Below are 25632 nucleotides of genomic sequence, written 5' to 3'. Positions count from 1 at the left end.
AATTCTTTAAGTGATCTACCTGATATTTAATCAAATAAAAGATTTTGCAAGACATTCACACATTTTAAATTTGTTTATCTCTTAACATAATTACATTTCATATTATATACCAAAACTGTCAGACTAAAATGTCTTTTACAAATCATTGTCTTTCTAGGGCATTAAGATATGTACAGTGAGAGGTATTAATCTGGAATAGATCAGGCCTAGGACTCTAAGAAAATAATCATTTGCTAAAAATATTAGTATTCACATTTTATAGATGAGGAACTGGGGGCTCAAAGAATTTAAATAACTTGCCCAAGGTAAAACAGGAAATATGTCGCTGAGCCAAGATTCAGATCCTTTCTCTTGGTTAAAGCCCACGCTCTTAACCAGGGTGATATGCTACTTAAAGAATAATGGCCAAGATAAACACAATATGACTGGTCTGGAAAAAAACCACCTGTAACACAGTGTAGTATTTAGTGTAATACTAAATACTACATAATGTCCAGTGCATAAAAAAGGACACTAGAATACAATTGCATGAGATCAAGTATATTTATATATTTTTTCACTACAAGATATTGGGACAATGATATGTAAATGCTACTTAATAAATATTTGTAGGACAAGTGGAATATGGATTATTACTTCCTTTACTTAGTACTTACATAGCCCAATGTTCGACTCGCTTAGCAAGGAGAGGATAAGAGTGATTTTTATTGTATTGACATCTGACTAAAATGCTTATCCTTTTCACGAGCAAACGTTAAGTCACAACTTTTCTACCATGTAATTGTGAAGTGCTTTAAAATTGATATTTGTTTATCCATCAAGCAAAATATTTATTAGGTGCTTATAATATGTTGTCATAGCTAGGCATTTAAGATTTACCTGTGAATTCCTTGTGGAATTTGCATTCCAGAAGGGAAGAAAGGCAATTAGCAATAAATTTTATAAATTTGTAATTACGTATGCTGGAAAAATGATAAGTGTGATGTAAAAAAGAAAAGAAAAAGGAGAACAGAATCTAAGTGCTCCGAGTAGGGAGGCCATTGTTAGTATTTCATGGTTGGTTAAGCATGAACAGACCTCACTGAGGAGGTGATATTTGAGCAGAAGGTGACAGAATTAGGCAGGCAGGTAACTCAGGAAAGAGTGTTGCAGGTAAAAGCAAGAGAGAACTCAGAGACCCTGAGGTAGGAAAGCAACCGGTGTGTTTGAGCAACAGCAAGGAGGCATGGCGACTGGAGCAGAGGGAGCAAGGAGGAGAGGAGGAAGAGATGAAGTGTGGAAAGAAGGGTGAGAAGCGAGTAGGGTCTTGTGGCCATTGTAAGGACTCTGGCCTGTTCTCCAAATGAAATGGGACAGGGTTTTGAGCAGAAGTTGCTATGTTAAGCATGGACTGAGAGGGCCAAAGAGAAGCAGAGAAACCGTGAAGTTTACTGCAGTCATCCAGCTGGAGATGAGAGTGATTCAGATCAGGGAGGTAATCATGGAGGTGATGACACAAGATGAGACTCTGGATATATTTTATTTTTTAAAATTTATTCTTTTTTAGATATATATGACAGTAGAGTGTATTTTGACATATTACACATGCATGGAGTATAACTCATGCTAATTAAGATCCCATTCTTGGGGTTTTACATGATGTGAAGCTTTATTGGTTGCACATTCATATGTGAACCTAGGAAAGTAATGTCCAGTTCATTCTACTGTCTTTTCCATTCCTATCCGTCCTCCCTTGCCTTCATTCCCCTTTGTCTAATGCAGTGAATTTCTATTCTTTCCTCTCTCTCCCTTATTATGTGTTAGCATCCACATATCAGAGAGAGCATTCAGCCTTTGATTTTTGGGGATTGTTTTATTTCACTTAGCATGATAGTCTCTAGTTCCATCCATTTACCAACAAATACCACAATTTCATTCTTCTTTATAGCTGAGTAACATAAGATTCTGAATATATTTTAAAGTTAGTGTCATGTCAACATAATTTCTTGGTTGACTGGATGTGAGTATAAGAAAAAGAAAGATAATATCAAAGTTTCAGGCCTAATAAACTATAAGAATAAAGTGCCTTTAACTGACATAGGGAACACTATAGTCAAAGCAGATTTGGGCCCAGGTGAGAGATCATTCCTAAACATGTTGTAAGAATCAGGTATTTAGGAAAGAGATCTGAACTGGACATGTAAATTAGGAAGTCATCAATATATAGATCTGTGGCTTAAAGTCATGAAACTATATGGTCATCAGAGCAAAGAATGAAGAAAGAGAAGAAAACCAAGGAGTAATTCCTATTTCTAGTCCATAAAGAGGCCCTAAAGAAAAGACAAGCTGGGGAACTGAATATGAGTATCTAATAAAGTAGTAAAAACCCAAATTAATATAGCACCCTGAAAGCCAAAGGAAGACAGTATATCATCAGTAAGAAAGAAAAAAATAATGAACAGTGCCAGAGAATGCTGACAAGTTAAGATGAAGATCAAGAACAGCTTTAATAGAATTATCTGGGCAAAATCATGATTATGGTGGGTTTATAAGAGAACAAGAAAGTAATAGACAGAATCTAACATTAATAAGTAATTAATAAACAACTTGGAAGAATTTGCTGCCAAATAAAGAGGGTGGGGCAGAACTAATTTTTTTTTTGTACTGAGATTGAACCCAGAAGCATTATACCACTGAGCTGCATCCCCAGCCCTTTCTTTCATTTTGAGAGGGTATTACTAAGTTGCTGAGATTGTTCTCCTGAATCACTAGGATTAGAGGCATGAACCACTACAACTAGTAGTGGTCAGAAATAAAACTTAAAAAGTTTTTGGGGTTTAAGTTTTGTTTTGGTTCTTTTTTTTTTTTTTTTTTTCAATACTAGCAACTAAACCCAGACGCTAGGGCATACTAGTGAAATGCTCTACCCCTGAGCTACATTCCCACCCTTTATTGTAATTGTTGTTGTTTTGAGACAGAGTCTCACTAAATTGCCCAGGCTGCCCTCAAACTTGGGATCATCCTGTCTTATCCTCCCAAGTAGCTGGGATTACAGATGTGCCCACCCACCACTCCTGGCTAAGAAAGTTTTTAGGTTTTTCTATTGTTGTTGTTTTTCAAGAAAGAAAGAATGGCATGCTTATATGATTATAAATGTGACATAATAGAGAATAAAAAATGACTTTGTAAGAAATCCCAGAATTCTTGGAATGATGTTCTTGAGTAAACAAGATGGGTGGGATCAGCATACAAAGGAGGCTCTCTGCATGATCACAAATAGTTCCTCTTCTAGGAGCAAAATGAAGGTGATACACATGGGTGCAGAGGAGGTGAGGTGGAGGTTCTAATGGGATTGCTTATATTTTCTCAGTGACAGCAAGAATGAGAAGGCAAAAGCATTTGGGGAAAGAGAGAAAATCTAAAATGGCCGCCTCAGAGAGTTGGGGAAACAAATGAGGGAGGTATAAAATAATTGGCAGGAGCAGCCACGAAAAGACCACCATTTCAGGCTGGTAGTCATGAATTTAAAGTCAGACAAGTCAGTACCAATGTGGGCTTTTTTTCAGCCAAGATAATCCATGGATGCAAGAACCATATTTACCTAGAGTCATGGTTTTCTCAAAGAAAAAGAAGTACACAGAAGCGATTATAATCATCCACCATGAAATGAAGCATTGTGAGCAGGTGACGGAGAGCAGCAAGGAGGTAAGAGGTAACGAAACATGGTGAGATCAATGGAGCAGAGATACTGAACCTCTTTGTTTTAGTTGGACCATTTTCTTCAACCACTCCCTTCTTTCTGAATCCCGAATGTGTTATTTATCATGTCATTTTGGGGTCATGTGAAAATAATGATAAATGCAGCATTTAATCACTCATTCATTCACCTATTTTAAAAAAAACTACTGCTGGATACTAAGTACCAGATGCTATCGGATATTAAGTTAACAACATGGGTCTTTGCCGTGGGAAATGAATATAGGCATACAGAGGAGAAGTCTCCAAATCATACCTGAGGGTGACTGAAAACTTCCACTGGAAGGGGATTCTGGAATTGGAGTTCTGAAGATCAAATGGGATTTAGCTAAAAGAAAATAGAAAAGGGCCTTCCCTAGCTGTTCCAAATTATAAATCAAAATATTGACTGGGGCTGGACTAAGACTAGAGGCTTTTGACATACCTCTAAAGACCACCTCCTAAATTAATATAATTTCACTAATAGCCACAACTGTTTTTTCTACCATACATGGCCATTTCACTCAGATATATTATTTTCACCTCATTCCTGAAGCCACTTTTCAGCAAGTTTCTCTGACCTCCTGATCAGGTAACCTAGCTAAGAGGGAGATTTGTTTGCCATTTGTTATTTGTTCCCAGAAAATTCAGACAGCCCCTTGCAATTCAACACTGACCTTTTCCCCAAGTGCCAACAAACCACTTGTTTAATATTTTGTTTTAGGCTTTTACCACTAACCGACATCACACTCATCAATCTGTAACCTGAATGTTCACAAAGGATAAAATCAAGTTGGAAATCAATACCTCTCTCTAAAAATGTTTGAAGGAGATGACAGGATTGCAGAATCACTTTCATGCTATGGGTATTGAGGAGGGAAATTATTGCCTAAGACAAAGGTTGAAGGTAGGGCAAGATAACAAAGAAAAAGACAGTACATTGGCCTAGAAAAATGGAGTGATATTTAAGAGGTTTGTATTCAATTCGTGAAGGGGAGTCATCCAGGTCAGCCTGGGTAAGGTCCTTAGAAGTCAGAGATAACCTCTGGGATCTGACATCTGGTAAAGGGCTCTCTTAGAGCCTGAGATAAAGGCCAAACTTACTGGGGGGAAACTTTGAAACCTTTTTTAAATAAAACAAAGGAAATTATTTTCTATGACATCACACCAACTCTGCCAACTCCCAGGCTTGCCAAAGCTTGTCACAATGTTTACAATTAAGAATTCAAATACACAAAAGTCCTTGGTTGCACTGAAGTTCTGCAAGACTGCCAAGAATCAGGGATAACTCCTTCAAGGGAAAGGAAAAAAGCAAACAAACATTAAATTGATGACAAAGAACTGCAACTCAACTCTGATAATAAACTCTAGAGGGTTAAAGAAATCGCATTTAAATGGTCAGCCCAGGGCCTACTTGATATCTAAGCCATTAATCACTTTTTTTCCCTTTCTTAATTATAAAAGTTTACCCCTCAGTTTTGCTTTATTTGATATCGATAGTGTCCACCTTAATTTTTCTACCTCAAAAGCAAAATAAAAACACAATACTATTTTCTACTAATGTTAAAAGTAGTGCCTAAACAAGGGAGAAACTGCCTTTGATTAACTTTGGGTTAAATCTTATCTTTAAAAAATTAAAATTAAAAAAAGGTCATGCTTTGAGTGACATATCTGATGAGCGGAAAATACAATTCTCTATTCAGTTTTTGCTGGGAAAGCAGAAGATGGAAACTAGAAATCCTGAAATTGCCAAATTTCAAACAGTATGATTAAGTTTCTTTTCAAATTAACATTAGGAACAATTTCTTACTATGCCAAGACTATCAAGCCCTGAAAATAAATGTTTCCTTTAGGGAAGGCAGCAAAGGCAATTAGAACAATATGCCAATTGCTGCAATTTAGAAATATCCTTGAAATTGTCTCATTCCATTTCAACATATAAACCTTTTTAATATCAGCATTATTGATGAAATAACAACTCAAACATTGTGAATAATTATATAGGTGAATATTCTATTCCATGTGTCAGTATTGTTCCTTATGTTGTTTTATATACTCTGAGCATGCTATAAAAGCAAGAAATTTTGAAAACTGATCTGCATAAATTGTTAAGATTGAAACAAAGGTAACCATATGTTAAACTAATCTGACATATTTAATAATGATCATTATTGTGTTACATGGCAATTGTGCATAATTGGTAATTGGTATGTTTTTGTAACTAGTATTTTTAACAATTTCTCTTTTTTATTTCTCAGCACCTACTGTCTGGGTGGCTTGAAGGTTTCTTCCTTCCATGACAGATTTTTAATTCTTATTACTTTACTTTCCTCAGACAAATCGAAACAAGGTTCTAGACTTGGCACCTCAAAGTTAAGCCCAAGGTTTGTTTTGGGGATCTCTGTGCTCTCCCTACCCTACACCAACCCAGCAGTCTGTCAAATGCCATTTTAAGTAATCTTCCTCCTTTCAGGACCCTACAAGTCCTGAAAGTGAAAACGTAGGTTACAATTGTAGAGAAGTTGGTAAGGCAACGAACAAATTCTGGAAGCAGTATAAGGTGGAGGAGTGTGGGTCAGCCAACGGGGCTGCAGCAGAAGGGAAGCAGGAGGCACCCCAAAGGGAGTGTTGGGGAGCAATGGGCCTGCACCCTGACGCCTTTAGAGGAAACCCAAAGCTACTCCTTTGGACTGTTTTTTTTTTTTCTTCCTCTAATTTTCAAACTTACTATCACCAGATTCCTTGAAAACAAGGGATAATTTCCTCCACATTATTTCACAGACATCTTTGCCATCTTATAGACGATCTAGTACCAGAACTGATGCAATCAATGCTTTATGTAATATAGTAAATCAGTAAATAGTTACGGAATGCATTGTTTTAAGTCATTTTTTAAAGAAAATGCTCGTAGAGGTACATTTCTAAGTAGAATCAGGGCACTGACATGATCAATTAACCATACATTATTGAATTGTTGATAAGGAAACAGTCCTGGTATGTAGGGCACAGAAGGTAAAGCTCTGCGAAATTCCAGTTCTGGTTTATTCATTTAGTGTTTTAGGTACAAAACAGGTAGAATTCTGTTTTCTGCCTCATTTCTACCCTTTGTCTTAAATTACTTTGTAAATTTGATCCTGTTAACAGCTATGTGATCTTACAGTGGACAGTTATCATACCACTCTAGTTTTCTTGTCTTTAATAAAGAGAACTTATTTATTTAACTAAAATTTATTGAGTGGTCCCTTCTTATAAAACATGCTCTGGATACTTCTACAGAGTGTAAATATGATAATCTGGTGCTGCCTATTTTCTTAAGGAGCTGAGATCATCCACAACAGGTAGATGGTGTTTAGGAACACCTCTTAATAAACAATGTTAACAATGAAAGGAATTCTTCATTTTCAATTTATTTTCCTTAAATTTTTTCTGGGGTTAACAAGGACACTGATAAACCATCTTACATTCCCTAAAGTTTGAAAGCATTTTTATTTCTAGTCGAAATCCTACCTGCTATAGTATAAATTCATTTCCTTTTATTCTACTCTTGTGAAAGACAGAGAAAATCATTCATCCTCTTCTATTTAATAGTCTTTCATGTATTAAAGATTTCAGTCTTCCTTTCTCTAGGTTACATAATACCAATCCCTTTCATTTTAATCATATATCTTATTTTTCAATTTTTTAAATTAATTCCACTGACTGCTTTTGGAGTCTATAGGCTATGAAATAGCCAAGCGGCCCCTTGCAAATTCTAATTGGGTAATAAACCTTCCAGGGGAATATTTTAAAATCTTAAATCAGAATTTCACATGATCTGGGACTTAAAACATATTTGGAGAGCAGGAGGAGACTGGAAAATGCATGTAAAATTGGCACATAAAGCCTGGGAAGAAATAGGAAAGTACCATTTGGGTGTTACTGTTTAGGGAAAACTAAGGAATGTGTCACAGAAAATAAGTGAAAGACGCAAGATGAAAGTTGTAATTAAAATAACCAGCTGCTGATTCCTGGTTTTTTACCAAGTTGCTGTCAAATAATCATGATATCTAGTCATAGTAATTTAGACTGAAGTTTAGAAAATAATAAACCACATTATCACAGTTTAATCAGGCAAGTGGGAATTCACTATCCACTGAGTTGATATTATTTTTCTGAAAAACTTTCCAGTTCTTTCTTCTTCTCTTTCCAAGTAAGTTCTTCAAGAAAGTCCCTCTCCACTGCTATGTTCTACAGAGGAAAACGAAACTTTGAGTTGTTAATGTCTTATACTCTGAATGATATCTGAAATCAACTGGCACATATATAAAATATTTTTGTCAACTGAGTGTTTCCATACAATGAAATATTATTCAATCATAAAAAGGAATGAACTTCTGGTAGTACATGCTACAACACAAATAAACCTTGGAAACATGAGGCTAATTGAAAGAAACTACATGCAAAAAGAGTTTTTACATATTATATATTCCATTTTTTAATGAAATAGCCCAAATAGGCAAATCCATGGAGACATAAAGTAGGCTAATAGTTGCTAAGAGGCTTGAGGAAGAGGGATGAGGAGTGACTGTTTAAAAGGGACAGGATTTCCATTGCGGGTGTTTTTTTTAAATGTGCTGAAACTATACAGTGGAGATGATCACACAACATTGTAAGTGACCCTGAATTATACATTTTAAAATTATTAGAACAGTAAATTTTGTGCTAATTATCATAATTAAGAAAATACTATATATGTTCTTTGACACTGTATGTATTAATATGAAAGAAAACAGAGATAGAGGAGGAAGACAAGAGGAGTTCTTCTTGCAAGCTAGTAATCACCCAGTTGAGTATTTATAGAGTAACTACCGAGAAGCAGAGTATTAGGCTGGGTACTGAGACACAGCAGTGAATAGACACAGACGTGGCTTCTGCTCTGTACAGCAGACAGTTTAATAGGATAACCACTCTCCTATTTCCTTTTCCTCTCAGAGATGTTTGTTCTTAGATTAAAAAAAAATGAGTGGATTTTATCAATCCACTAAATGTATATAAATTAAAATAGCTAAAACAAAGCAAATGGCTGCTTAAACACATAAAAGTTCATCTCAGATCCTAAAATACAATTAGCAAATTTATCCACAAATTTAAACTGTTTTCTGAGATCTGAGGGTGGGTCAAGTTAGTTTATATGCATATCATTTCACAGAAAAGGATTCATTCAGTCTTTCATACTGCTGAGCATAAAGAATAAAAACACACAAGGTAGTTTGGATTTAGGGATAACTGTTTGGTAAGTACTCATTTCTACTTTCCCCCATGGTTTAATCATGTGACTGATTCTTGGACAATGAAACCTTACAGGAGGATGGACATGGAGAATGTGCAGAGGTAAGCATGGTTCTTGTTTTCCTGCTCTTTGCCAGAAAAACTGCTGATTAGACACTGGTCATAGAACAGTACATGAATGGAAAGAAGATATATTTCAAACAGCAGCCTAAAGAGAGCTGCTCAACTGTTCCACTCTAGATCAAAATGTGGTCAAGCATAAACCTTTGAGCATGGAAATAATTCACATTACTGTAAGTCATGTAGTTTTGAAGTAATTTAACTTACACATTATATTTTGGAGTAATGTATAATTTAATTTATACATCTTGGAGTAATGTAACTTATATATTACATTATTGTTATAATATATGATTAACACATTGAAATAAATTCCAGAATTCTCCTACAGTGTATAATCTCTTAAATACTTAGAAAGTTAACCGCTAATAATAAATCAGTTTTTCTCTTCATGTCTTTCTATTTTTTTAGATTTAGTACTAAAATATTGTTAACTATGTAAAAATGTAAATTTAAACTAAGTAATCAAACTTTTTACCTATTAGTAATATATCTGGTAAGATCTGCAAAAATATATTATTGAGTGGTTAAGAAATATAGAAACCGTAATATTTGCTGCATATATGCTAATATAATCAGGTTTTAATAAACATCTTGATGAAACCAATTTAATCATTAATTTGACATTTTCTTTTGGCAAATTAGCAAAATAAGATTCCTCATTAAATAAAAACATGTGTGGACTTCAGAAATGCCAAAAGGATATGATTTTAGCCAATATTCTCACTATAGTCTTCCATTTCTGATATTTCTGTTCCTAAGTTTTATGTTTTCATTCCCTAGGCAGGAATCATAAAGCAATGTCACCTTTTTTGTGAGACTTTGCTTATGAAATATTCAAGATGTTTGCAGAGAAAGCATTTGGCACATTCAGAAACCTTATAATGTTATTCTTTTAACCTGTGTTCCTCCATAGGTCTAGATAGAAAATTAAAAACACGATTCTTTGTTCTCTCAATGAATATTAAGAAAGAGTTTATAAAAGGCAGAGTCTGTTAAAGAAACAAAATTCAGTTTTAACTTTTTACCATGCCCCAAGTTGTTTTCCTAATAAAATGCTGGTTTATCAAATAAACATAATTTACAAACTATGATGAAACATCTAAAAGGAGGGAATTCACCTTCCATTGTCACTCTCTGGCACACACAAGAGTTCATGTAAATAAGAGGAAAAGTGCAAAGTAAAACACAAAGGAGAAAATTAAATGATTTTCATTAAGAAACACACCAAAAAAAGAAATGTAATCTTATGAGACTAGGAAAAATACTTAAACATAGATAAGTAACAGAGGTAGGAAAATAGACATAGTATCCTAGGAGATAGGAGTAAGTTAAAAATGACTGCAAAAAAGACAAAAACACCCTTTAAATAGCTATAAAAGGAAGTATAAAGTCAATAAAAACTCCAGAGGCATGCCTCCAAAGAAAATCCATTGCAAATGTCCTTTGAATAAATTAGAGCTATGGAAACCTTTCCTTGTATGTTCATGAATTGTAAAGTAGCAGCCTTGTCATCAGGAAGAAAACAGAGGAAGCAAGGACAGAAAGTATTTGGAGAGGACTGTCACTTTTGCTGCTAAAGAAATTGACAGATTAAATATTTTGCTGTATAATTTCAGAATTGCAGTGGACTCTTAAAAATTATTCCCTAATAGTCATAAGACCAAGTAAATTTCACGTTTAAATTATTTTAAATGTTTAAATAACTCCCAAAACACTTCAAAAAATGTTAATCTCTGTGGGAGGCAGAACCTTTAAGACAACTCCTAAGACTCCTGGCATCTGGTTTGTACATATTTTCTCCCTGCTATTCAATCAAACGGTAAACTAAGCTTCTATGAAGGGATTTTTGCAACTGTAATAACGGCCTCAAATCAGTTGACCTTAAATTAGGGCTCAGCTGTGAGTGATCTAGACTTAATTATGTGGGCCCATTAAAAGCAGAAAGGTTCCTCTCATTGGTCTCAGAAAAGGAATTAGAGAGTTTCCAAGTGTGGCTGCATAAGGAGCCGTTTCCCATTGCAGGATGTATTCATTTCCTATTCCTACTGTAGCAAATTATAGTGAATTTAGTGCCTTAAAACAATGCAAATTTATTCTTTTATAATTCTGGAGGTCAAAAATTCAAAATGAGTTTTAGGGGATTAAAACTAAAGTGTCAGCCAGGCCAGTTCCTTCTGAAGTCACCAGGAGAGTACCTGTTCCTTGCTCTTCGGACTGTAGTACTCCTTGGATCCTGGTAGTCTCACTCCAATCTCTGCTTCTGTCATCTCATAGCCTTCTGCCCCAGATGGACCCTTGTGATCACATCAAACTCACCTAAATAATCCAGAATAATCTCCCTATCAAAATTTTTAATCTCATCTGCAAAATCCCCTTTGCCATGTAAATTAACATATTCACAGATTTCCTGAAGGACATGGAAATCTTGGGATAGAGGGTCATTATTCAGTCTATCAAATTGATTTTGAAAATAAAAGAAGTTAAGTGGTGATGATTAAGTTTATGTGTCAACTTTACTAGGTCACAGGGTGCCCAACTGTTTGGTTAAACATTATTGTGGGTGTGTAGATAAGAGTGTTTCTATAGAGTTAGTGTTTTGAGTCAGCAGACAAAGCAGATTGCCTACTTCAATGTGGGTAGGCCTCATCCAATCCATTGGAGGCCTGAATAGAACAGAAGGCAGGGTAAGGGAGAAATTACATTTCTCTCTCTCTCTCTCTCTCTCTCTCTCTCTCTCTCTCTTTTCAAGCTGAAGTATAAGTCTTCTCCTGTACTCAAAGAACTTATACCATCAGCTCTCCTGGGTCTTCAGTCTCCAGCTTGCAGATGGCAGATCGTGGAACTTCTCAGCTATCACAATTGCAGGATATAATAAATAAATAATATAATATATAATAAATAAATAACATTCAGGTAAAAATAAATATAAATATCCTATTGCTTATTTTCCTCTGGATAATCCTGTCTAACACACCTGGTAAAAAATGTGAGTAGCCTGAAGGATCTGAGAGCAGCACACAGCTGACAACCAGCAAGGAAAAGGGGACGGGGACGATGGCCCTAAAAGGAACTGAATTCTGTCAACAAGAAAAATGAGTCTAGAAGCAGATTTTTCCAAACTCTTCAAATAAGAACTTATCCAAACCAGTCCCTTGATTTCAGCCTTTTGGTTACTTGAGCAAAGAACTCAGTAATGCCATGCCAAATTGCTGAGCTACTGAATAATAAGCAAAACAACACAGTTATTGTTTTAAGCCACTAAAATTGGGGTCACTTGTTACTCAAAAATAGAAAACTAATACAATCTCAAAACATTTAACCTAAACACTTTAATATAGTTTTTAAAAATTCATTAATCATAGTTTTTATGATGCTATGCTTTTGAATTTCACCCTCAAGCCATTAAAGAATGTGAGTAGTATGGGTATATATAAGCATCAATATCAACTATCTATGCTTTCTTTTGACATAAGCATAATTATTTAGTCTACACATACTCTAGCAACTTATAAATGAAAGTCTTCAAAACCACAACACTCAGTTATCTAGTTAGGAACCAGCGACACAAAGCAAGAACTTGCATGGAAACATGTTTGCATAAGCACACTTTGACCCCACCAAGACTCCAGCTCCTTAGCCTTACCACAGTGGTGCCTCACCTCTTGATAGCCTCTCTCTTTCTTACCCAGCTTTACTTCTGTGATCAATCATTATAATTCTTTATGCTACCTGCCCTGAACTCCCTTCCTTTGGCAAATGTATAACCTTAGTGAAATGCAATCTTCGAACCACCCATACCTGCACCCTGCAGCTGGACACACTACCCTGACTGATTTCACTTTGAATTTATAGTCACAAACCTCAGACAATCTCCTATTGCTCCTTATCATTCATGCCACATTTCAATAGCTTGTCTATTTGCTATGCTTTTATAGGCATCAATATCAGTATCAACTATTACTTTTCCCCTTTTCCTTCAAATTCCTATCATCATCTCTCCCAGCATGCTTACTCTTAGATGATCTTACTTCCAGCCTCACTATGAAAATTGAAGCAATAAGAAGACAACTTTGGCAAACTCCTACTACCACATCTACACAACCATAGTACCTACAACTGCCACCTGTTTCCAAGCAGCTTCCTAACTGTCACAAAGGGAGCAGCTATCATAGTATACCAGTTCTAGTATACTATGATACCAGATACGATGGAGAATTACCATGATAAAAATTCTTGGAATAATTCCTGGTAGCCCAGCCTACAACCTGCTCCTCCTTCCCTTTCAGTGAGGTTAAATACAGACTTTCCAGCTACAAATTCCTTGTGCTTTAAATAGCTAAAGTAGCTTCCTGTGTCTATACTTCAACCCCAATTAATATATCAGTTAAAAATTAATGATGTGAATTAATATCTGCATATTAGGGAAAATATTCATCCTTTGGCTTTGTGGGATTGGCTTATTTTGCTAAGCATTTCACTATAACTCCAACCATTTACTGGCAAATGCCATAATTTTACTCTTCTTTAAAGCTGAGTAATAGTCCTTTGAGTATATATACTACATTTTCTTTATCCACTCATCTATTGAGGGACAACTAGGTTGGTTCCATAGTCTAGCTATTGTGAATTGAACTGCTATAAACATTGATGTGTCTGCATCACTATAGTATGCTGACTTTAAGTCCTTCGGGTATAAACCAAAGAGTGGGATAGCTGGGTCAAATGGTGGTTCCACTCCCAATTTTCTGAGGAATCTCCATGCTGCTTTCTATAGTTGTTGCACCAATTTTTAGTCCCACCAGCAATGTATGAGTATACCTTTTTCACAACATCCTCGCCAACATTTATTGTTGCCTGTATTCTTGATGATTGCCATTATGACCGGAGTGAGATGAAATCTTAGAGTAGTTTTGATTTGCATTTCTCTAACTGCTAGAGATGTTAAACACTTTTTCATATATTTGTTGATCAATTGTATTTCTTCTTCTGTGAAGTGTCTGTTCAGTTCCTTAGCCTATTTATCAACTGGGTTATTTGGGGGTTTTTTTTGTTTGTTTGTTTGTTTGTTTGTTTGGTGTTAAGCTTTTTGAGTTCTTTATATATCCTAGAGATTAATTTAATGCTTTATCAGAGGTGCATGCGGTAAAGATTTTCTCCCAATCTGTAGGCTTTATCCTCACATTTCTCCTCACATTTCCTTTTTTGAAAAAAAGCTTTTCAATTTGAATCCATCCAATTTATTAATTCTTGATTTTATTTCTTGTTAAGGAAGTCAGATCCTAGGCCAATGTGGTGAAGATTTGGGCCTATTTTTTTCTTCTATTTGGCATAGAGTCTCTGTTCTAGTGCCTAAGTCTTTGATCCACTTTGAGTTGATTTTTGTGCAGGGTGAGAGAAAGAGGTTTAATTTCATTTTGCTACATATGGATTTCCAGTTTTGCCAGCACCATTTGTTAAATATCTTTTCTCCTGTGAATGTTTTTGGCACCTTTGTCTAGTATGACATAACCGTAGATTATGTCATAAAGGGAAGTGATGGGAGGGAAGGGGAAGGGATGTGGAGACAGGAAAGACAGTAAAACGAAACAGACATTATTACTGTATGAATATATGTGACTGCATGACCAATATGATTCTGCAACATGTACACTCAGAAAAGTGAGAAACTATATCCCATCTATGTATGAGATATATCAAAGTGGATAAATACATTCTACTGTCATGTATAACTAATTAAAACAAACAAAAAGGTTTTAATTAATGATGTGCACTGGTGTGGTAGCACCCATCTATAATACCAGCTACTCTGGAGGTTGAAGAAAGAAGATTGAAAGTTTGAAGCCAATGCAGGCAACTTAGTGAGACCATGTCTCAAAATAAAAATTAAAAAAATAACACCACAGCTGTAGCTCAGTGGTAGGGTACTTTTCTATGCTTGAAGCTCTGGGTTCAAACCCCCATTGCAATAAAAAAAAAATTCATGACATGCATAAATGTATTAATAAGGTTGATGTATGGGGTGAAAGAAACATATCCATCAAATGGCTAATGAGGAAATGATTTTAAGATTTTAGACAAAATATCTCAAATAGGTAATCAAAGAAATGAGATGCAAGAGAACAAAGGTGAGATGCTGTTTGGACTGAGGGCGATTTTAAAAAAATCGAAAATTAAGGGAAAATGCAATTACAGAAATAAAAATCAAGTTGGAAGCAGCAAATGGTAAACCAACACTGGGAAAACACAGCTGTGACGTGGAGGTGAAGCTCAAGAAAATGACACAGCAGTGAACATATTTGGAAGCCAGTCATTATGTAAAGACAGAAATAAAATAAAATTATTCATCAAGAAAGCATTCCTTTTCTAAAAGAAGACCTACAGGCTCACATTGAAAGGGTTTATATGTTCCATGGAAAAATAAGGAAATAATCTTGTTCATTCCTAATAACATTATTGAATTTTGAAGACCAAGATAGATTCCAATAAGCACCCAAAGAGAATCAAGCAAACATGATATTTTATAAAGGATAATCTCAGACTTCACTTTAGCACCACTGAAGATCAAAATAACAAAGAAACATGTGCAAAATGTTGAAGGGGAGGGGATGGAACTCAAGAACTACACATTCAGGCACAATGTCATGCATAGAACAGGAGAAAATGTCCGATTTTGCAACAACTCTAGAATAAAATCACTTAAAAGGTCTTCCTAAGTGTGTGTGTGTGTATGTGTGTGTGTGTGTGTGTGTATACACATATATACATAGGTATGTATATGTATATATAGTGAATCCTTAATATAGCCAATTGAAAGATGATTCAAAAAACAGAATTCACAAGTGAAGAAAACCCACTATGAAAGAATCTGTGGTATATACTGACTAAAAATAATATAAACATTCACAATAACCTCACCAGTGATGTTATAATTTTTAAAAGAAAATTTCTGTTAGTTTTAATAATAAATCTAGAAATATGGAAAATAAAGCAATGTCATTGTTTATAGACCGTATGACTGTGGGTATGGAAAACCAAAGTTAAGCCGCTGAGAAAGTGCTGGAAGAAAGCAAAGTGTTCAGCATTAGGCTGGATCTAAAACTAATGTGTAAAAATAGCCATTTTCTATTTTCTTAGAAAACATGATAGAAATACTTTTCTATTTATAAATTTATATTTATAACTGAAACAAAACTACAAAACATTCTAAGAAAGCCTAATCAGAAAGGCATAGTTCTCACAAGAAAAAAGGCTATAAAACTCTGCTGTGGGACAAAAGAGAAGACTTGAAGAACAAGTTTCACTTTATTTTTGGATAGAAAAACTCAATTTAAAGTCATTATATTTCCTCAAATTTTCCTGTAAATTCAGTGTTATAAAAATCAATATCTCCACTGTTTTTTGAAGCTGTCACTGTATTGTAGCAAAGGGAAGCAAAAGACCACTTAAGTATTTAAATATATCAAAGCTATGGTCATAAAAGAAATTCACAGTATATCGGCACAGAAACAGATAGCCAGAATTAATAAAACAAAATAGACCCAACTATATGGAAATGTAGTATTTGATAAGGACCCATATTTCAAATCAGCAGAGGGAAAAATGAACTATTCACAGAAGCAGCTTGCACAATGAGCCAGCCATTTGGAAAAGGATAGCAATTTGGAAAATAATTAAATTGAATCCATGCCTTATATCTTACTACAAAATAAATTCAAGAAGCATGATAAAATGACATACAAAGCAAAATAGTAAATTCACAAAAAGAACTAAAGGAAACAACGATAAGTATCCTAAACTGAGAATGGAGGGGCACTTCTAAACATTGACATGAAACTCAGAAGAAATTGTGGTTATACATGTTCACATGGAAATCTGAAAATATTCCATAAACCAAATGAAGAAAACAATGGCAATAAGGGAAAAGTATAGTCAATACACAGAGAAGAAAAAAAATCTCTCTAATATCCTCAATATGTTAATATTTAACATTAATATATAACACATTAATACACATTGAAGTTGGTATTATAGGCAAATAAAACCAAAGGGGAAAAGATATACATGAATAGGAAAATCATAGAAAGATTGTGAGCCAATAAACTTATGAAGACAAGCTTATGAAAAAAAGAATAAATTCAAACAAGATCGCCAAAGATTAAAAATTGATATTAGCCAGTACTGATGAGTGTCTGGAGAGATGCAGCTTAAAGCAACTTGATTTAATAGAGAAATTACTAATATATTGATTGTCATAATATTTTTTAGCAATCTTCTGAGATTTTAGAAGTTAAAAACCTTTGCTTGCAGTAGTGTTGCACACCTGTGAACCTGGCAAGCTCAGGGGCTGAGACAGTAGGATCTCAAGTTCCAAGCCAGCCTCAGCAAAAGTGAGGCACTAAGCAACTCAGTGAGACCCTGTGTCTAAATAAAATACAAAATAGGGCTAAGGATGTGGCTCAGTGGTCAAGTGCCCCTGAGTTCAATCCCTGGAACCCCCCCCCACCCGCCGCAATAAAAACCCTTTGACCCAGCAATACTGTATATACCAATTTAAAATACAGAAATAGAAGAGGATGGAAATAAAACAGAGAGATATGAAAAACAGAAATAAGAGAAGGGAAGGAAGATGTAAAGAAGAAAGAGAGGGAAAGAAAGGAGAGAAATCCAAAGGAGGAAGAGAAAGAGAAGAATGAAAGAGGAGGAAGACAAGAAGCCAAGAAAAATCACTGTTATAAATTTAAAAATAAATTCCAGAAGAATATACACAAGCTGTTAGTGACCATTATTTCTGGGGAGTGAGACTATTGGAATAAATATTTCAAAACAAAATGAAAATGTAAGAGAGCTTAGAAAGATACCATTTCTTTTACTTTGGTTTCTTTGCTACTTTTTTACTGCCAAGTCCATATATTTTGAGCCCCCATTTATACAATCTCTTATTTCCATCCTAGGTGTGGCCACCTCCACCTCCTCCGTTCACTGACTGAAAAAAAAAAAAAAAAATAGAAGAAAATGGAATGGTTTCCATCAAAACTTTACACTAACACCCAACCCCGACACAATCTATCTCCCCAAAGTGCTCGGATTGTTGATTTTAAGTGCCATTAGGAAAGAAATGTTGGAAAGCTAGTACTGAGTTGCATAAATAACGATATGAAAGGAATGGAAATAATTGTGCTTTGCCAAGTCAGCAATCTAAGAATTCTGTTGGGGAAGCAACGGAAAGTTATTTATATCAAGATAGTTGGTGATGTTTCCAATAAAACTAAGAATCAAAGAATATTCTTGGACAAGCCTACTCCTTCTTAATCCTCTGGAAATCTCTTATCAGCAAAAAATCTCCTAGGAGTTGTTGTTCTCAGCACAGTGAAGAGGAGTTTGCACCATTTGAACTAAAAATTTTGAATCCTACCTTGCATTGGTTCAGTACCATAAAAATTAACTTCAATATTGATTTCCACTTAACAACAACATGCTATGTGGATTTACATATACTTATTCTATATACTTCTACATCCTCATATTTCCATGGTATAAGCAATGATGCAAACTGTGAAAGAAGCTTACAAAAATGGAATTTACTAATCAGTTTTCCCAATCAAAACATAAGTTATTTCTGAGATAGTGAATTACCTTGAGAAATTTTTTTTTCTTTCCCCTGCAAAACATAGGGAAGACTCACAAAAATAGAAGTAAACATTCACCCATCTCCAGTAACTTGGTAGTAGTTTAGGAGCATGTGCACAGATAGACACATGCACACCTTAGGTGTTCCTGGGCATCCTTCATGAAGAAGTAGGTAACAGCCTGCTTCTTCACCCCTTCTCATCTTTTGGATGGCATCTCTCATAGCTGCTAGATAACTGTACCTCACAGTCCCTTTAGTACAAGTCTCACTGTTCAATTCAGAGGGAGATATTCTTCGCCTTCTCTCATCTGCTTCTAGATTCATTTTCAGGTGGAGTATGTGGTCATCTTAAAAAGCTACAATTCAAAATGAAGTTCTGTAATCAAAACTTCATAGGTGCTGACCTTGGCAAGAAGGGAATCCTCGCACCAGATCTCCAGGGGTTAAAGTTAGAAGCAGACAAATCTATCAGAACACACACACACACACACACACACACACACACACACACACGGAACGATGTTAATTCATAAGGTGTCATGATCTCATTTGATGTAAGAAAGAACATTGTACTGTGGTCGACATTATCCAGGCTACTAACATGCAGATCTGCCTCCTAGACTGCACTTCCTGGCACACTATCACTGGAAAAGGCCAAGAATCTAATTCGAGTCAATGTTATGAGTGGAAGTGCTGAGTGTTTCTTCTACTCAGAAACATTTAATTACTGGTGTGACACTCCCCAGAGCTCTCTGCTTGCTGGGTTAATCAAATAAATGCATTATGAGGTGGCAGTGTCATGAGACTGTGGTACATTCTTCATCCTGTGTCCCTGAGTGACTGAGAAGAGCAGATATCTACTGCTGACTCTCACTGGGCATGATCCTGTTTTAAGCCACCACAATTTGAGAATTACCTCTTACAGCTGTACACTCAACCTGTCTTGACTGACACATACGCTTAATCAATTACCATAGCAGTAAGTGGAACTTTTTTGGATGTTATCATTATGACCACCAAAGATGAGCTGAGGACTTAATATTTATTGGTTCAAATCTATAGTAAGGTTCAGGGTATTGTTGACTCTGTGTGTATGTATATATGTGTTCCATCAACAACAAAGGGCCTATTTTAACAGTGGCTCCATCAGATTTTTATAGAGCTGAAAAATTCCCATGGCCAAGTGAAGTAGCTGTTGCACCATCAGAGTACAATGCAGGACTCAGGTCTGTGGTGATGCTAGTGTAAATAAACTTACCATGCTGCCAGCTGTATAAAAGGATAATACATTGTGTGCAGCATATAATACTTGACAATGATAACAAAAGACTATGTTTTTGGTTTACGCATTTACTATACTATATATTTTATAGTGTACTCTATTTATAAAAAAAAAAAAGTTTACCATAAAACAATATACCATGTCACACCAGCAGTATCATCACACAATTCATATTTACTGCATCAAGAGGCCATGCCAAGTAACTGACTTATGTTATTCTAGTTTATATATGTATACTCTATAATGTTCTCACTATAGATAGATAGATAGATAGATAGATAGATAGATAGATTATATATCTTTTACCTGCATATATACATGTCTATATTTTGCAGATAATATACATAGTCTAATGATTGGGTTTTTTTCCCACTTGATTGTGATGTTTTTCCTATATAATAGGAAATCACATGAATATTTTAAACTTACATATATATGTGTATAAGTTCATACATATATCATGCATATATAGGTACATGTATATACATAGTTTCTCATACAGAATACATGACAGACCAACTTTAACATATGGCAGAAAGCTAGGGCAGGAGTGGTCAGTGTTAGCTTACTGTCCCTGAGAGGAAGAAAGTGGGCCACATAGATCAGACCACTCTGAACAAGATGTTCTGCTGACAGGACCATCTTCCCAGCAGCTGGAGCTATCTCTGAAATAATCCAGAAAAACTGCAGGGCTAGAAACTGCAGCTATTCACAATGTGTGTATCAGAAATAATCAGCAGTTAGAAGGGCCAGAACTGGTGAAATTGGCAAGAGAGAGCTGAAAGCAGCTGCCTCCTGCCAGATATGGATGGCCTGGAGAAACAGCAATGTCAGGTACTTCCAAGACAGACCTAGTAAACACCAAGAACTATTCATATCTGAATAACCTTATCTTTCTTGTCATCTTAAACCATCAAATCTTTCAATTAACCTAAAGAGATAAAAGATAATTTTGGAAGAATAAATTCTCTAAAAACAAGAAACTATTCCTTTCTACCACCCACTTAGGACAATAGCCAACCCTTATCATCACATTGCTGTTTGGATCAAACCCAAGGCCTCGCACATGCTAGGCAAGCGCTCTACCACTGAGTTACATCCCCAGCCCAATCATGTCACTGTTTTAAAAATTCATATATTTTCATGACTCTGGAACTATAGGATTTAAAAATCCACTCAAAAGCAGAAATACAGATTTGTGCTATGTATATCACATCACTTGAAAAAGAGATATCTGATACTTTTTAAGAAATCAGGGAATGGATTAAAAATCCCCAATTTGCCACTATTGCTCTGATAGCAAGTTATATCTAATAGTGTGTGTGTATAGAAAGTTAACATAACTAAATATAATTACTGTACATGTATTTTAAATGGTAGATGGTATGATCATATGTTTTTATTTTTATACTATTGTGTTGAGGTTCTGAGGGTGGCTACAGTGAATCATAAGTGATAGAAGGGAATATGCATTGGAAAAGTAAAATAAATTTTAACATTTTATAGAATTCTGCAACAGATCAGATTCATTAAAAGAAATATTAAGGATTGAAGATGGTGGACTAGAGGGAGGTTGCATTCCCTGTCGTTCTGTGACTCGGGAATCAAGCAGAGGAAATACTGTTTCTCTCGGAGACAGCGCTCGCTGCCCACCAATCCCCTACTCTTTGCCCCACCCTCCGTTTGTCCACTGAGATCCCCACTCCTTTGCCAGTATATTGACCACCTTTTGCATGCAGATTGCTGGCTGAGCCCTGGACCCTTGGCAGGTTGCCTGTCTACCAGCCTTTAGCCTGCCTATCACCCGCTGCCCAATGTCCATCAAAGGAGCACCTTCATTTGCCTGCAGACCATGTACAGACCACCTGCTGATGGTTGCTGCATAGGGGTCTATTGTCAGGGTACCCACCACCATCTTGGTACACAAGCCAGGGGCCGGGAGTCCAGGGTCAAGGGGCCTGTAGGTTTGCTGCTGCTGCCATACCCATCTCAGGGCATGGTTGCCTCAGTCTGGGGACACAGCCCAGGGCCTGGAGATATATTGTTGGGGTACCTGCAGGTCTGGCTGCACCTGAGGTCTTTCTGCTAGGTGTGCTAGTGGCTGCCATCTCGCTGCCTCTTTGTAGAGTCAATCCTTTGTGTGAGCACATCCCTTGTGGTCTCTCTGCAAGTTGAAATGGGATTGAGATCTTTGGAATGAAGCAAGGCAGAGACTTGGGAATATGAAGCCCAGGTCCATCAGATTGCAGCTGGAACTGCATGGGCCAGTCTGGGCCTGGCAAGCCTATGGAAAGCTGAGGACTGGGGGCATTTCTCCAGAGGGTGGGGGGGGGGGGACACAGGTTGGAGAAAATCAGCTCAGTGATTCCTGAAGTTCGCAGAAAGGAAGGTGGAAAGACTGGAAGAGAGTGTGAGGGAATCTTGCTATCAGCTTGCCCAGCCAACCTGTTTGGCACCAATCCTACTGGAGCTACAATTAAACTTCAGACAACCCCACCTATTGGCAGAGAAGGGAAACTGAGAAAATTTTTGAAAGTCAACGGAAGCAGCAGTTATTCAATTTTTCATTTTCCCCCCTCTCTCATATCTGTACCATCTTTGAATCCAAACATTTTTCATGCATCAATTTATTGACAAGCGGAATGTCTGAATGGTATATTACAGTTTGGTTGTATAGTCTTATATTTTTACTTTTTTATTTCTATTTTTTAAATTTGTATATATTTTCTCTCTCACTTAGCTGTCTCCCTGATTCTCTTTCTCACTTCTCTTATGCTAACAGCCAACCTCTACTAATTCCTCCTTTGCTCTTACTATAAATTTTCTATCTTCTCTCCTTCTCCCTCATAAACATCACATCCTACACTACCTCTGTCCCCTCTTTGTACATCATTTGAAACAGTACACCCCATTTAGCAAACTTACTGTTTATATTGTAGATAATAATTGAACACATCATTTCTGTTTATTGAACAAAACTGTAGATGACTCAATAGCAGCTATTTAGTTGAAGGTTGTATGTTGTTCACATTAGGCGCTGTTAATATTGGTCTCCCCCTTAAGGTGAGGTACTGGAAGCCTTCAGAGACACTGTAAGACTACAGGGTAGAAACTGTGCTGCCTCAGATCCACAGTGTTAGATGGGAAGACACACAAACAAAATGAAAGAACAAGGGAACAAAGCACACACTTCAAACAAACCAAGATGTTCCCACAACAGAATCCATAGACAACACAGTGGAAGAAATGTCAGAGAAGGAGTGTAGAACGTACATAGTTAATTGATCTGCAAAGTAAAGGAGAGTAAAGGAGTGAAATCAAAGAGAAACTATGGGAAGTTAAAGCTCACTTCAACAAAGAGTTAGAGTTTGTGAAAAAAAAAAGTATAAATCCTCAAAGTGAAAGAATCAATAAACCAAATTATAAATTCAATAGAAAGTATCACCAACAGAATAAACCACTTAGAAGATAGAACCTCAAGCAATGAAGACAAAATATATACTCTAGAAAATAAAGTCTACCATACAGAGAAGATGGTAAGAATCCATGAACAGAACTTCCAAGAAATAAAGAATAACATGAAAAGAACAAATTTAAGATTTATTGGAGCCAGGCACAGTGGTGCACACCTGTAATCCTAGCAGCTTAGGAGACTGAGGCAGGAGGATTGCAAGTCCAAAGCCAGCTTCAACAAAAGTGATTCAGCTGGGGTTGTGGTTCAGCAGTAGAGCGCTCGTCTAGCATGTGTGAGGCCCTGGGTTTTATCCTCAGCACTACATACAAATAAATAAAATAAAGGTACTGGTCTACCTACAACTAAAATTATTTTTTTTTAAAGTGAAGTGCTAAATAAAAAAAGAATAATAAGATCATGGTATTTGCAGGGAAATGGATGGCATTAGAACAGATTGTGCTAAGTGAAGTTAGCCAATCCCAAAAAAACAAATGCCGAATGTCTTCTCTGATATAAGGGGGGTGATTCAGAATGGGGTTGGGAGGGATAGCAAGGGAGGAAGATTACCTCTAGATAGGGAATAGGGGTGGGAGGGAAAAGGAGGGAGAAGGGGAATAACATGGATTGTGAAAGGAGACCCTCATCACTATTCTAAATACATGTATGAAGATGTGAATTCGGTGTCAACATACCTTATATATAATCAGAGATATGATAAATTATGATATAATGGTGTATTAAGAATTGTAATGCAAAAATAAATAAATAAATATTTTTTTTTAATTGAAAAAAAAAAGACAGCAACATGCCCTCTGCTTCAGCTCACCCAAACACTCTGCTCTTGGTAACACCTAAGAGTAATAATAATGATGATAATAAAGCTGATTATGATCATTGGATATTAATAATAAAGCATCTCACTTTGGAAATTAAAAAAAAAATGAAGTGCTAAGCAAACTGAATACAAGAACACATTTAAAAGATAGTGCAGAGGATTCAAGATGGCTGGCCAGAGAGGCAGCATTCTGTGTTGCTCTGTGACCTGGGACTCAAGTAGGGAGAATATTGTTTCTCGGTGAGCGATATTCCTGTTCCCACACAGGAATCACGGCCACCATGCCTGTGCAGGGATCCAGGCCTCATGTCACTGTAGGTCTTCCAACTACTTGCCCACAAGTTACCGGTTAGGACCGTTAGCATCAGCACCTGCACAGAACTTTCAGCCATCCACCTGGGCAGAAATCCTGGATGCTGCTCCCATACAGGACACCCAGTAGATACCCATGTGCAGGAACCCTGGCCACCACTCCCATGTCGACCTCCATCCACCAATGTGGGTATCCCTCGGTCACCTCCATCTCGGGACTCTGCAGCAATAGAAACAGTCCCCTGTGTGCAGTGGCCTGACTTCACACAGGCTCTTAAGACAGCCAAAACCACACACTGCACGCCACAGAGCTCTCCCTGAACTCTACGTCCACGTCCAACACAGTCAACCCCAGCTCCCCAGAACCAACCCGATACCCCATTGCTGAAAGCAGCCATCTTGAGGCCCCATCATCACCATCTTTAGTGGGGGCAACTCCCAGTCTGGAACTCCTGCTGGCCAGATACCCAGTTTCTAACTCCCTCTGCTCCCCAGCAGCGGCTAACTGGGCACAGTGTCACCCTGGTTACCTTCATCATCCTAAGGGCAGAGATGCCATCTAACAACAGATGACCCCACCTATTGGATGAGAAGGGAAGCAGGAAAGATACTGATCTCCAACCAAAAGAATCTTTGTTTTTTTCCTTTGAGATTGTTTTTTTTTTTTTTTCTTTCTTCTCCTTCTCTATTCTCCCACCCTCACATCCCCACCATATGTCAAACCAAGTACTTTGTGTGCATTAGGATTTTGAGGACTGGGATGTCTGAATAGCATATTAGAGTTGTGCTGTATATTCTTTTTTTCCCTCCAATTTTTACTATTTTAACATTTTTTTATTTTTCTTAATATATGTGTGTGTTTATTTTATGTACTCTACTGTCTTCCCACTTATTTATCTACCCAAAATTACTTCCCCTCTATTCTCCTGCTACCAATCTTCTTCTCTTCTACACTTCCTAAGATAAAATACCTCTATATCCTCACCTCCTACCTCTTCAGCATATCATCCTATACC

The sequence above is a fragment of the Callospermophilus lateralis genome, chromosome 5, assembly GCF_048772815.1.
Source record: "Callospermophilus lateralis isolate mCalLat2 chromosome 5, mCalLat2.hap1, whole genome shotgun sequence".
In the NCBI taxonomy this organism is placed as follows: Eukaryota; Metazoa; Chordata; class Mammalia; order Rodentia; family Sciuridae; genus Callospermophilus; species Callospermophilus lateralis.
The sequence above is the reverse complement of the archived record's forward strand: the minus strand, read 5'-3'. Positions refer to the sequence as shown.